The sequence below is a fragment of the Ochotona princeps genome, chromosome 1 (assembly GCF_030435755.1).
Source record: "Ochotona princeps isolate mOchPri1 chromosome 1, mOchPri1.hap1, whole genome shotgun sequence".
Lineage (NCBI taxonomy): Eukaryota > Metazoa > Chordata > Mammalia > Lagomorpha > Ochotonidae > Ochotona > Ochotona princeps.
Window position 1 is genome coordinate 32,315,168 of NC_080832.1, and position 12,668 is coordinate 32,327,835.

At 47.3% G+C, this 12,668-nt stretch overlaps 1 protein-coding gene across 1 annotated transcript in view; it reads left to right on the forward strand.

The window, feature by feature from the left end:
- Positions 1-5,938: 5,938 nt before the first annotated feature.
- The window catches only part of EPB41L2 (erythrocyte membrane protein band 4.1 like 2), a 214,528-nt gene continuing 207,798 nt past the window's right edge, over positions 5,939-12,668 (forward strand). Inside the window, exon 1 of the mRNA XM_058674388.1 lies at positions 5,939-6,081. The gene's annotated coding sequence lies outside the window, so the exon portion shown is untranslated. The remainder of the gene's footprint in view (positions 6,082-12,668) is intronic.

Below are 12,668 nucleotides of genomic sequence, written 5' to 3' on the forward strand. Positions count from 1 at the left end.
TTTGGATCTCCCATATTAGTTGCAGAAACCCAGGTACTTGGGTCATCACTTGATGCGCCTCATCCAATTCACATCAGCAGGAAGCTGAATCAGACCGAGCAGCGATCAGACTCAATCCTAGGCATCCTGTTATGGGATGCATGCATCACAAGCACCTTCTTCAGCAGTGTGTCAAATGCTTGCCTCTACTGTCCAAATGTAATTGGCATACAATGGGACTCAATGATATCTTTGTATTAGTGTTAAAAACACTGTTTTGTCCTCATCTTTCACTTATATTTAGTTTAACTATTATGGAGTGCAGCCAGTGATTGCTCCTTCACCTCTCCTTGTATACTCCTCTCCCCACGTCCTAATTTGGCCAGGATGTTGGGTGCAGATGAGTCCAATTAGTCTTTTTAGCTACAAGCCCAGTTCCTGTTTCTGCCTATCCCAATGAGCACTAATTAACTCCTTAACTCACAACACTTAGGTATTCGCTCCTGCCCACCTGTGACTCACCTGTAACCACTCCCCGCACAAGCACCTATAAAAGGCTCGTGAAGAGGAAGGCTCACTCTCTCTCTTTCTGCTCTGGTGTTTCCGTTACTCTGGCACCTCTGGCTGATCCAGGACAGGTAATCCCTGAGCATGGTCCCTGTGCACTGCTTAGATGGGACAATGGATATATTAACATTGTTTCTGGTTTGTGTACTGTCAGGAGCTCCAGGAGAGATGAGGCCTAGCAGTGGTGGAATGTGGACAGAGAAGCCAAGGAAAGGTGAATGTCTGCAACTTTGTAAGTGTGTCCAGGTTATTCGTGGCATGTCTCTTAGACATTCGTTGCATATTGTTGGGGAAGCTGGGACATAGGTCTTCAGTTTAACGGATGGACATGAGGGTAATGACCATTTGTTCCCCTTTGGATTATGTTTGGTTGGATTATGATTGGTTGGAATGCCATATGGACTTGTGATCTGCTATTTCTAGTATGCTCTGTTATCACCAAGCTTGGTTAATAAAGTTTCCTCAGTAAGACCTTAGACATGTCTGGTGTGACCTCGCTCGCACCCAGTAACATAACCAATATGATAGAGACTGGGTATAGTCTGTTAGATGGTGAGGACAGTTTGTGAGCAGAATTAGGAACCAAAATCTGATTTCGTTTAATAGATTTATTAACTACTAGAAACAGGAACTCCATGGTAGTAGGCATGATGTCCAGAACATGGCATCCTTCCCAAATGTAGCTTTTTGTGGATTCTGTATGTGTCTATTCAATTTTTGTTTTCTATTTGGGGGAGCAATTAGCCATGTGATCCTACAGGAAGTAACTGTGCACACTATTTCAACTTAAGACAATTAGCATGCCCATGCTTCTTCCTCTGTCATTGAGTCAGATGAAGCAGGTGTGTGTGTGTGTGTGTGTGTGTGTGTGTAGTGTATACATGTATGGCAAAACTCCAACTACAGTTAATGGAATGTCTCAAACTTTAGATGGTTATTTCTACATTAGCCATAACTAGGAATGTCTTTGTGAAAGATTACCATCACTGCTGTGACCCGATTGGGAGAAGGTATTTGTGATGTATATGGTGGGAAACATTAGTGCATATAGAAAGGAGAAGTGCTGCTTGAGGGCAGACTGTAACAGACTTGGCAAACAGGGCTTTCAGTGGTAGTGTGTACACAGAGGGCTGCTAACCATCATTCCCATCATTATGCACACATCCCACTCCTGTCAAGAAGGAAAGTAGGAATAAGCGCTGTGATGTAGCCATTAAGGTACCATGTGGGACACCATGTCCCAGTTCATGTCTTGACTCCTCTGCTTCTAATCTAGCCCCCTGTTAATGCATCCTGGAAGGGAGCAGGTGATGATGACTCAAGTACTTGGTCTTCCACACTGGTGGGAGACCCAGGTGGAGTTCCTGACTCATGGCCAGTCTAGTCAAACTGTGGTTGCTGCAGTCATTTAGGAAGTGCACCCGTAGGTAGGAGATTGTCTCACTCTTTTGTAAGTGCTCTCTTTTAAATCTTTGAAAAAAGATTTTGTTGGAAAGGTAGATTTGCAGAGAGAAGAGACAGAAAGATTTTTTCCATCCACTGGCCCACTCCCCAAATGGTTGCAATGGCCTTTGCTGATCTGATCTGAAGTTAGGAGCCAGGAGCAGCTTCTGGGTCTTTCACGTGAGTACAGGGTCTCAAGGCTTTGGGCCATCCTGTACTGCTTTTCCAAGCCACAAGCAGAGAACTGGATGGGAAATGGAGCATACGGGGCATGAACCGGTGCCAATATGTGATCCAGGCTCTTGATGGGGAAGGAGTAGCCGATTAAGCCATTACTCTGGGCCTGCAAATAAATAAATCTTAAGAAAAAAAATTGAAGCTTGTGATCCTTCTCTTTGAATTCAGGCTGACCCTCTGATTTTGTGTATCAACGAAAGTGTTGCAAGTGACTTCTTGACCTTGGCTTTGAAGTTTGTGATTTTATCTTTTGGGAAACGAGGTGCCATGTAAAGAAGTTTGTGTTACTATAACAGAGGTCTGAGAGAAAGGAAGGGAGAGAGGATAAGTCGGAGAAGAGGGGGAAAGGAGGGAGATAGAATGAGAGAAAGGAGAGGAAGAGACAGAAGGGGAAGGAAGGGAGGGAAAGGGAAGACTAAAGATAGAAGAGCAGGGAAAGAGGAGAGAAGAGGGGAAAGGAGGGAAGGGCAAAGGAGAGGAGGGCAGGATAAAGGATGAGAAGGGAAGAGAATATGTATTCATAACCTGCAGGTGGGTGTCCCACAAAGAGAAAATGCCTGAGTGGCAACACTGTCAGACATTGTGGCTGAAGCTGTCCTAGATCCTTAATCTGCAGCCAAACCTGTCAGTCAACCCCGCAAGGTATAGAGGAGGCATCTGTTGAACTTTGATTTTCAACCTCAAAGAATCATGAGAAATAAAATGGTTGTTTTAGAGAGGATGTTTAGCTTATTGGTTAAGATGCCTAGGTCCCACATCAACGGGCTTCAGCCCACTGCTCTGGCTGCTGACTACAGCTTCCATCTAAGGTTTACTCTGACATGCCACAGATGATGGCTCAAGTGAGCAGGCTCCTGCAACACAACTGGGAGACCTGGATTGAGTTCCTGGCTTGCAGCTCCAGCCCATAGGCCTGGCTCTCTCAGGCATCTGGAGACTGTACCAGTGGATGGGAGTGTGCTTTATATCTAATTCTTTTATGTCTCTGTCTCAAATATTTGAAGATGATTAAATTTACCAGCTTTGGGGGTTTTCATAGCAGAACTGAAACTTTGTCAGACTAACCAGGTGACAGAGTGACTCATACTGGCATTTGTGTGTGGTGTTTCGTCGGTTTGTGGCAGTAGATTTGAGACTGCATGCCTTCATAATGAAGCCGGAGAATGCTTTATACAAAGTAAGAGGGTGAATTCAGATCTTTTTACCTGTGGGCCACATAAAGAAAGAACAAATTCTCAACCTAGAGGCCTTCTAATACATCCAACTCTTTGGGCTTGGCACCTGGAGGGCTCAGGGTAAATGAATGAACTACCAATATTGAGTACTTTCTTGAATGCTGTGCCCAGAGAGGTCAGCTATTAAGTAAGGGATCTAGGGAGGACCTGGGTCAGGTTCTAGTCCACACCTCCGGGTTGACTGTGCTTGTAGATGATGTTCGTGCCTGGGGCTGTGAAGCTGAATGTGTACATGGTGGCTCTCAGGTCTAGTATCGCGATTCCTGTCCTGTTGACTGAGTCATTCTGGGTCTAGTGGCAAGACCCAATCTTGTTTCTGTCTCCTGGGGATTAGCGTTCTGCCCTTGAACCCAATGCTGGTTGTCCTGCCAGTGTTCAGCTTCCCAGCCTCTCTAGGAAGCACCTGCTCAGGACTTTGTCCTTTCCGCCCAGATCCCTCTTTCCGTGTTAGACATTCCAGCTCGCCTGGTCTACCATCTGCTCATTGCCAACATCTCTATTGTACTGTGTTTCCATCTGTTGTCTTCGCTTCCTCCTAGCTCCTTCAACCTTCAGTTTCTGGCAGGTCCTCACTGAATGTTTCATTCCATTGAAAGTTGGGGGTCATGTAAAGTTGTGCCCCCATGGAATCTAACGAATCCTTCAAATGGTAACAGGTAATATTTAGGTATTTGATAACAACATTTATATCTTCTTTTTTATTTTGACAGGGATAGAGCAAGGGATCATTTCTTGGTCACTTCCCCAAACACTCGCAACAGCCAGGACTGGGCAAAGCAGAAGTTAGGAACTGGAGAAACATAATCCAGGTCTCCCAAGCGGGTGGCAGGGGCCCGACTCCTTGAGCCATGATTGCTGTGGCACAGGGCGGGCATTCACAGGAAGCTGGAATTGAAAGAAGAGGCAGGACTCAAACTTACATACTCCAAAGTGGGAATCCCAAGCTGGTTTTAATTGTTGTGCCATCTGCCCACCCCTTCATGAATTTTTAATGCAAAGTGAAGTATAAAAGGACAAATATAATTTTTCAGCCGGTGTAAACAAGGAGTCAGGTTTGCTTTACTGTCAATGTGCCTATAGATTTTAATAATATTCTCTCATGAAATCCCCGAGTCGTCTTTCTCAGAACTGCTGCTCATCAGGCTTTGGCTCCACAGTCATGCCCCTTGCTTAGTTTAACATGTGTACTTTTATACAGAACTGTGCTCAACTACATTAAAACATTTAGGAATGCAGACTTATGCCTAGAACATAAAGCACACACATAAATGGTAGCTGCTATTAAGTATTCATTAGGTGGGCCTTAGCAAATTTATCTTCTCAGGTCTTTTCTCTTTGATAGCCCGGTCAAATGCCTGTCCTGCTTCTCACAGCGCTCATTGCTAGCCTCCAGTGGCAAAGTATGTCTCTGTGTTTAGTTAACTGAAAAGCACCGCACTGGGGAAGGTACTGTTGTTGAGGTTGCTTTGGACATGGTTAATTTTAGAGAAGGTCATGTTCAGGAAAGAAAGGGAGACCTTGGGGAGGTGGGATCACTGAAGACACTGGAAGAGGTAAGAGGAGGCAGAGAGGACCAGGACCAGCCGTTTGCGGGTGCTGGGGGCAGTGAGCGAGGCACCCCGTCCCACACCAGTCTGACACATGCTAAACCATAAAAAGGATGAAGTAAGGAGAACCTGAGGCAATGGTTCAATTCTGCAAGAGGGCGGCTATCCTGTGTGTGTGTGTGTGTGTGTGATGTGTTATACTGCTGCGGCTTTCCATAGTTTGGTTCCAACCTGCATTTCTTTCCGGGGGCTTCTTTGGCCTCCTCTTCCCCGGTTCTGAAGGTGAGCATAAAGGCCCCGACTCCGGTGGGCTTTGCCCCAGCCCTTCTGCCCCACCTAGAACAGATGGCTTCTTTTTAATGCTGCTTTTGGGGAAAGCACTTAGGCCACGCAACAACCAGGGGTGACCCAGCTTCTTGCCACGGCGTCCCCAGGCCCTACGCTAAGGTGTTCCAGGGAGTAGCCCCTCATTGAAGGTTTAGTCAGGGAACGCCCGACAGAGAAGTTCTCTGAGCCGCTGAGAGGGCCCTGGCGGCCAGGACTCGCTGCCACGAAGGCGAGGGCGACGGCCGTTCCTGTGCGGGCCCCGCGGCCCGGGGTTTGGGGCAGGCCGTCCCTGTGCAGGCCCTGAGGCCCGGGGTTCGAGGCAGGCCGCGTGGAGGCAAGGCCCGCGGCCCAGGGTTTGGGCAGGCCGTCCCGGAGCGATTCCCCTGGGGCCCCGGGTTCGAGGCGGCCCAGTGCTCGGGGCAGGCTGTCCCGGAGCGGTTCCCCCGCGGCCCAGATCCCGACAGGCTGTCCTGGTGCTGGCCCCGCGGGTCCCGGGGTCCGGGCAGGGCGCGAGGGGGCGAGGCCCGCCCCTTGCCGGTGCGGGGGCGTGGCGCTGGCCGGCCCGCGGGGGTTTCCGCGCCGGGGGCGCGTCCGGCGGCCTTGCGGGAGGGGCTTCCGCCGCGAGGGGGCGGAGCCTGCACGCCGAGGCCGCCGCGGGCCCCAGCCAGGGAATTTCAATTTGAAAGCTAGCGGAGGGAGGCGGGCGGCGGAGTGGGACGGCCCGGGCGGTGCGGTGCGGCTTGGCGGTAAGCAGGCGTGCGGGGCTGCGGCACACGAGGGCCAGCGGGAGGCCGGTCCCTGCTGAGCTGCAGGGCGCAGCGGGGCTTCTCCTCGGGCTGCAGTGGGGAAGCTGATCCCGGGCAGGAAGCTGTGGCGGGACGGTGCCCCCGAGAGGAGGGAAGGAGGCCGGCTTGGAGTTTTCTCATCTTTCCCCTCACTTGCGGGTACGATTTCCGCCCCAGACTCCGGGTCCTGTTGCTCCCGGCCCGCTTCCCTGATTCCGCTGCGGTCCCTGCTCTCCCCGCCTTCCGCAGGAGCCTGGGGCAGAGGAGACTGTGCTGTCCCCCGTGACCGTGGAACCTTGGGCTCTCCGGGTCCTGCGGACGGACGCGGCGGAGCAGCTGGGCAGGGAGTTGGGCTCCCTCCCCGGCGCGGGGCTGCGGGGGCCTCGGCCCCCCTTCGGGAGGATGGCTGTGGCCACGCGCGTGACGGCTGCGGGGAGGCGGGCCAGGGCGGCGTGGCTGCCCCACGCGCGCGGCGTCCGCTCGCGCCTCCCAGGAGCCGCCGAGGAGCCCGCGGGTGTAGACACTGCGTGTGGTGGACGGGCCGGGGTCGGGGCTGAGCCGGAAGGCGGGCGAGGCTGAGGCGGCAGCACGGCTGGCCTTGGCGCTCCGGGACCCTCCGTCCCGGGCGGGGACGCGACGCGCAACCGGGACGAGGTGCCCGTGGTGAAAACTTGTCGTGACCCCTCACCTCTCGGGAGGTCAGGTTTTCTTGGTGAGGTTTCAGCAGCTCCCGCCTGCTCTCTTCTGGGAGGTCATACTGAGTGAGGATGCCTCTCATCAATTTTCCTGCACACCACGCTGGCTGCTCCTGCTTTTAAGAGCTCCTAGTGGGTGACGGGGAAGGTGGAATCTAGTGGAGCCGCGTTTATATTTTCTCTTTTCCAAGGCGTGTCCCGTCTCAGTGTTTCGAACTTCTTGCATGTGAATGGCATGTGTGTATGAAGCGTCTTTCTCGTGTACTCCGACTAAAGCTCTAAAGCTTTCAACAGAAAAAAAAGACCTTTCAATTTTTCCTTTATTTTAAAAAATCTCTTTATAACTCCATGCTTTCATTGAAATCCATTATTTTTATCTTCCTGTTATAATTTATAATCCACGATTCAGAATTCATCATTTCAGTTTGCTGTCTTGTTGGATTCCTTATAGCTGAGGGAGACTTGAGTCAGTTTCTTGCCGGTTGGGCTTGGGGTTTAGAAAGATCAGGCTTTGAACTGTTCTTACTGCAGAATGAGTAAAAATTATATACGAGGTATGATAATGCTATTCAGTGTTCGTTTTCAGGCATTGCTGTGGGAACTCACTGGCTTGCTGTTGCAACCTCTTATGGGGCTGCATTGCAGCTAGTCCTTCGGGCTTGGAGGTGACACCCACCACGTTTAGAGAGCTCTGCTGTGTGCCTGTCAGAGCTCACGTGGTCATTTCCATAATTCAGCTGGAGAATCACCATCAAACCTCATCTACTCTTTGAGGTTACCAGAGAAGTGGCAAAGGCTTGGAACAATGGTTTGGAATTAGGACTAATTTAATCCTATTCTGTCTTCCTCACTCCTTGGGCAGAATTCCCACTGAAGTCAGTAATGGTCTTGTGTGCAGACGGACTGCTGAGAACAAGAGGCTGCTCATTTAGAGGAACAAAAAGGGGCAGTTTCTTTCCTTTAAAAAAGAGCTAGTCATAACATTTCTCTAATCTTTTACCTCTAGTTGAAATAGAGCACTAAGCAGAAACCTTGGAAAGAAAATGTGTGAGTGAAGTGAGCTACCAGTGCTCAAACTCTTGGGATTGAAATTGGATGGGGATTGTTCAAAAGGATTGAAAGTGTTCCCTGAAAACTGGGATTTCAGTAAAATATTGGCTGATTTGTATAAAAAATTTCACCGCTGTGGAAATATTCTGTAGTGTGTGTGTTATGGAAAATTGAAGTCCAAGGAGGAGGTAAATTTGGAGAGTTGGGGGAGAAATCTGAAGGCAGGCCCGCCAAAAAACCCCACAATTGTACAGAGGGAAAACAGCAAATTCTGATGGCTCCAGAGAGATGGACTTAGTAGTTGGTCTGTAAGCTCTTGTTGCTAAAAGTGAGGGAGTTTCTGGGGCATCCTCAGATGTGTGAGCTGTGCAGAGGTTTCCAAGTTAGTTGGTGTTGGTTTGACTTGGTGGGCTTGTTAGGTCTTGGATTCTTAACGCAATGTCATGCGTTTGTGGTTTACCCTTTCCAAATTGCTAGTTCTAGAGACTTGAGTTTACAAAACCTAACCAGTGACCAGAATGTAAAAATAGGCACTTAAAAATCAGAACCATGTCCACATATACCACCAAACCACTTGCTTTCAACTAAAAATACTTGCAAAAATGACAAAGCAGTCCTCGGCCAAAATACTTATTGGTAAAATTTCTGTGTGATCAGTAATACTGTAGAGTTAGGTTTTACCATCAGGTTCTGCTGGGCATCATGCTGCTCATATTGGCATGCTTTGTGCTTTTTTGTGTAGGAATGTGCAGTTGATATGTTATATAGCAGAAGGCGAAATATTTTTGAAGCCTTGACTTGTTTCTGTTTCTGTGGGCCAACTTGGTCCTTTTTCTTTCTTTTCTGAACTGGAGCACGTGGGGACCCCTTTGAAAGTATGAATTGCTAGTATTTTTACAAGACAGTAAAACAGCTTGTAGGGATCAGTACCACCTACAGCCACATTTTGCATTTCTGAAGTCTGTATTGTTTATTTGGTGAAAACAAAGGAAATGTGCCTACCTCCTCCACCCCACCTTTATTTAGAAACTTTTCCAGAGGACTTGTTTGGTTTACTCAGATTCAGAATTACTGTACCTAACCACTGGGTATGCTTACAGATTTAAAAGCCTCAAGTAAATGTTTATGCTGGCTTCAGTACTCAGCAAATACTAGCCAAGCCCTAATTTACTGCTCCTTTATAGAATCTTGGAAGCTCAGGCCTGAACCATTAGGAGTCAGCAAATTTGCTCTCAGCCCTCTCCTCTCCCTCCGCTCAAGACACAAATATTTCCAGCCTCTTTGGAAGGTCTGAGTAAATGGATGATTTGTGTATGATTTCCCCCACAGATTCTAGACAGAGCATCCTTTGGGAATGCCATGTTTGGCGTAAGCCAGCAACTTGATATTTGTAAGATTCTTATCATTTTTTTTTGCCTGGGTAGCCCTCCAGACTAAAATCTAAAATGGAATCAGTACCTTCTGTTATTGGCTATAGAGAAATACCTTCTGAGGGATTTATTAGTGATATAGTTGTTTAGAAGCTACAGGTAACCCCCCAAAAAAGAAATTGCTATCTCTGGTACCATCTAGAAATGATGGATGGTTATAACTAATCTTTTGGTACCTTGCTGTAAGATGTGTTTTACACATGAGACAGAGATTGTTATATGCTTGTTATGTGAAACACCTACACATTGTATTCATTAGATATTTGCTGAACTAATTGACATTTTATATAAATATATTAGGTGCTTTTATTGAAGATTCTTTGAAATTTCAAATTGACCTTGTAAAAACTGGTTATCTTTTTGTTAAGATTTATTTATTTTTATTGCAAAGTCAGATATACAGAGAGGGGGAGAGAGATCTTCCATCCGATGATTCACTCCCCAAGCGACCACAGTGGCCGGTGCTGCGCCGATCCGAAGCCAGGAGCTCAGATCTTCTTCCAGGTCTCCCACACAGGTGCAGGGTACCAAGGTTTGGGCCGTCATCGTCTGTTTTCCCAGGCCACAAGCAGGGAGCTGGATGGGAAGTGGAGCTGCCGGGATTAGAACTGGCATTCATATAGGATCCTTGCGTGTTCGAGGTGAGGACTTAAGCCGCTAGGCCACGGCGCCGGGACTAAAAAACTGGTTATCTCTTATTTAGAAATACCACGTTAGGACATATTTCATGCAGAGGATTCACCTTTTTTACTACTAAGTGCTGTTTTCCGCTTTGTTTTGTTGTTATTGAGCATCTGGTTAGATTTCGTAGATGGGTCTTTTCCATGTCTAGAAGGGTAGATAATCTTATTTCCTAGCTGTTTAGCTAATGTTTATTTGAGAATTTTCAGGGTTTTCCAGAATTTTCCCACCGTTTAAGATTTGTTTTTTTTTTTTGAAAGGCAGAGTTACACACAGAGAATATCAGTCTTCCGTTACCGGCTGATTCTTGAGCTGGTTGCAGCGGCCACGGTCGGGCCGTGCTGAGGCCAAGAGCCGAGCTCCATCTATCTCTCACATGGGTACAGTGCCTGAGTACTTGGCCATCTTCGGTTGTTTTCCCAGATGTATTAGAAGGGAGCAGGATCGGAAGCAGATTATCCAGGACTTAAAGTCATGCCTGCCGGATGCCGTTGTCAAAGAAGGTAGCTTAACACACTGTATCGTAATGCTGGCTGCTGAATTTTCACAATTCTAAAGTGATGTCTTTTATGCCTTGATATTGGACTCAATGCTATGTGGTTTATGAAAGCATTCAAGCTTTTTTCCATTGGCTAAGGTTGAGCTCATTTCAAACTATCACTTAGTCTTAAAATAGAAACATTTTTTCCTTCATAAATGTAGATTGATGGATCGATCAATCTCTCTATCTCCCTAAAGATTGATGCGGTGGGTTTAGCTGCCACTTGCAATACCAGCATGGTATATTGGGGCGTTGGTTTGAATCTTGGCTACTCTGCTTCTTTTTAAAAATAGAAATGTATTTTTTTTTAATATGTAAGGTGGATTTACAGAATGGAGACACACAGAGATATTTTCCATCTGCTGGTTCACTCTGCAAATGGCTGCAGCAGCGGCAGCTGTTCCTGAGCTGATTTGAAGTCAGGAGCCAGGGTCCTCTGCCAGTCTCCCACGTGGATGCAGGACCAAGAACTTGAACCACCCTCTGCTGCTTTTCCAGGTCATAAACAGGGAGGTAGATCACAAGTGGAACAGCTGGGACATTAACTGGTAACCATATGGGATGCCTGCAGTGCAGGCAGAGGATTACAATGCTGTGCCACCATGCTGGCCTTGGCTTTTGATCATCTCAGCTAAGGTGCCTAGGAAGGTAGCGGATGACGGGTCAAATACTGGGGCGCCAAGCTGCATACACTGGCTGGGAGGGACATGCGAACACCTGGCTTGGACCTGCGTCAGCCTCCACCACTGTGGCTCTTTTGGGGAATGAGCCAGTGAATGGAAAATATCTTTCTTTCTCTCTCTTTGCCTTAAAAAAATAAAGCAATTGAATTTACAGGCATTTAAAAAATTGTTATATAAGTATGTCAACTCTGCTGATCTTTTCCAAGTGCTGAATTCAGGTGTCTGGATCGCCTGATGAAGTTTAGACCTGTACTTCACCATTCTAACAACGCTGCCTCTTTCTTTATTCTAGTATATGGAAACACCCCAGTAGGTTGAAGTCATAAAAAGGAAGTACAGTTTTTACTGTGTCCATCTTACGCCGTTCTTTCCCTTCTTGTCCAAAGAGGCTAATTGTTTTTCACGTTAGAGTCGTTTACCTTGAAGGTTGGAAGAGATCTTGAAGATCATATAATCCAGACTCATCTACAGTGTTAGCATTCATAAAGTGCTTGAGAGTGTAAGTCAGAAGATGTGTGTGTGTGTGTGTGTGTGTGTGTGTGTGTGTATTGACAAAGTCCCATGATCTGGGGAGTAATTTTTTTAAGGTTTGTATTTTTGAGAAAATTACAGTGGTAGTTTGTGTGTGTCGGAGGGGAGATAAAGATATTCTATCTGTTGGTTCCCTCAAAGTCTGCAATGCCTGGTGTTAGGCCAGGCAGCAGGGGTCTCAAAAGTGGGTACTGCGGTTCAAGCACTTGGGCCATCCTCGACTGATTTCCCAGGAGCATTAGTAGGGAGATGCATCTGAAGTGGAGCGACCTTGAATTGCTGGCAGCAAGAGTAGCCACTTCAGCTATGGTGCCACACTGGTCAGAAAATTTTTTAAGATATTTTGGGAAACAGAAAAGATAGAGATCTAATCTAGTTCAATTCTTATTTGTAAGATAAGGGATCCAAGACTTTTCTGTTTGTGTTGTTTTAAATGTTACTGTGGTTTCTTTCATCATGAATTCCTGCTTCCCACCTGCTACCAATTTCTATTTTCAGGCAGTTGAAAATTTTTTAAAAGATTTATTTATTTTTCTTGAAAAGGCAGATTTACAGAGAGGAGAGAAAGGGAGAGAAAGATCTTCCATTTGCTGGTTCACTCCCCGAGTGGCCACAGTGGCGTAACTGAGCCAACTTAAAACCATGAGCCAGGAGCTTCTGCCAGGTCTCCCATGCTTAGGCAGGGTCCCAAGGGCTTGCGTCTTGTGCTCTCCCAGGTCACAGGCAGGGAGCCAGATGGGAAGCGGAGCTGGGTCTGGAACCGGCAACTACATGGAATCCTGGTGCATACAAGGCGAGTATTCAGCCACTGGGCTATTGTGCTGGCCCCCATTGAACTCTTCTAGTTGACTCCTTTTACATAATTGTCAGGACTAAACTGGAATTTGATATAATCTTGGTTTCTTACGTTCTTAATGTGCTAAAGAGAATGCTTTAA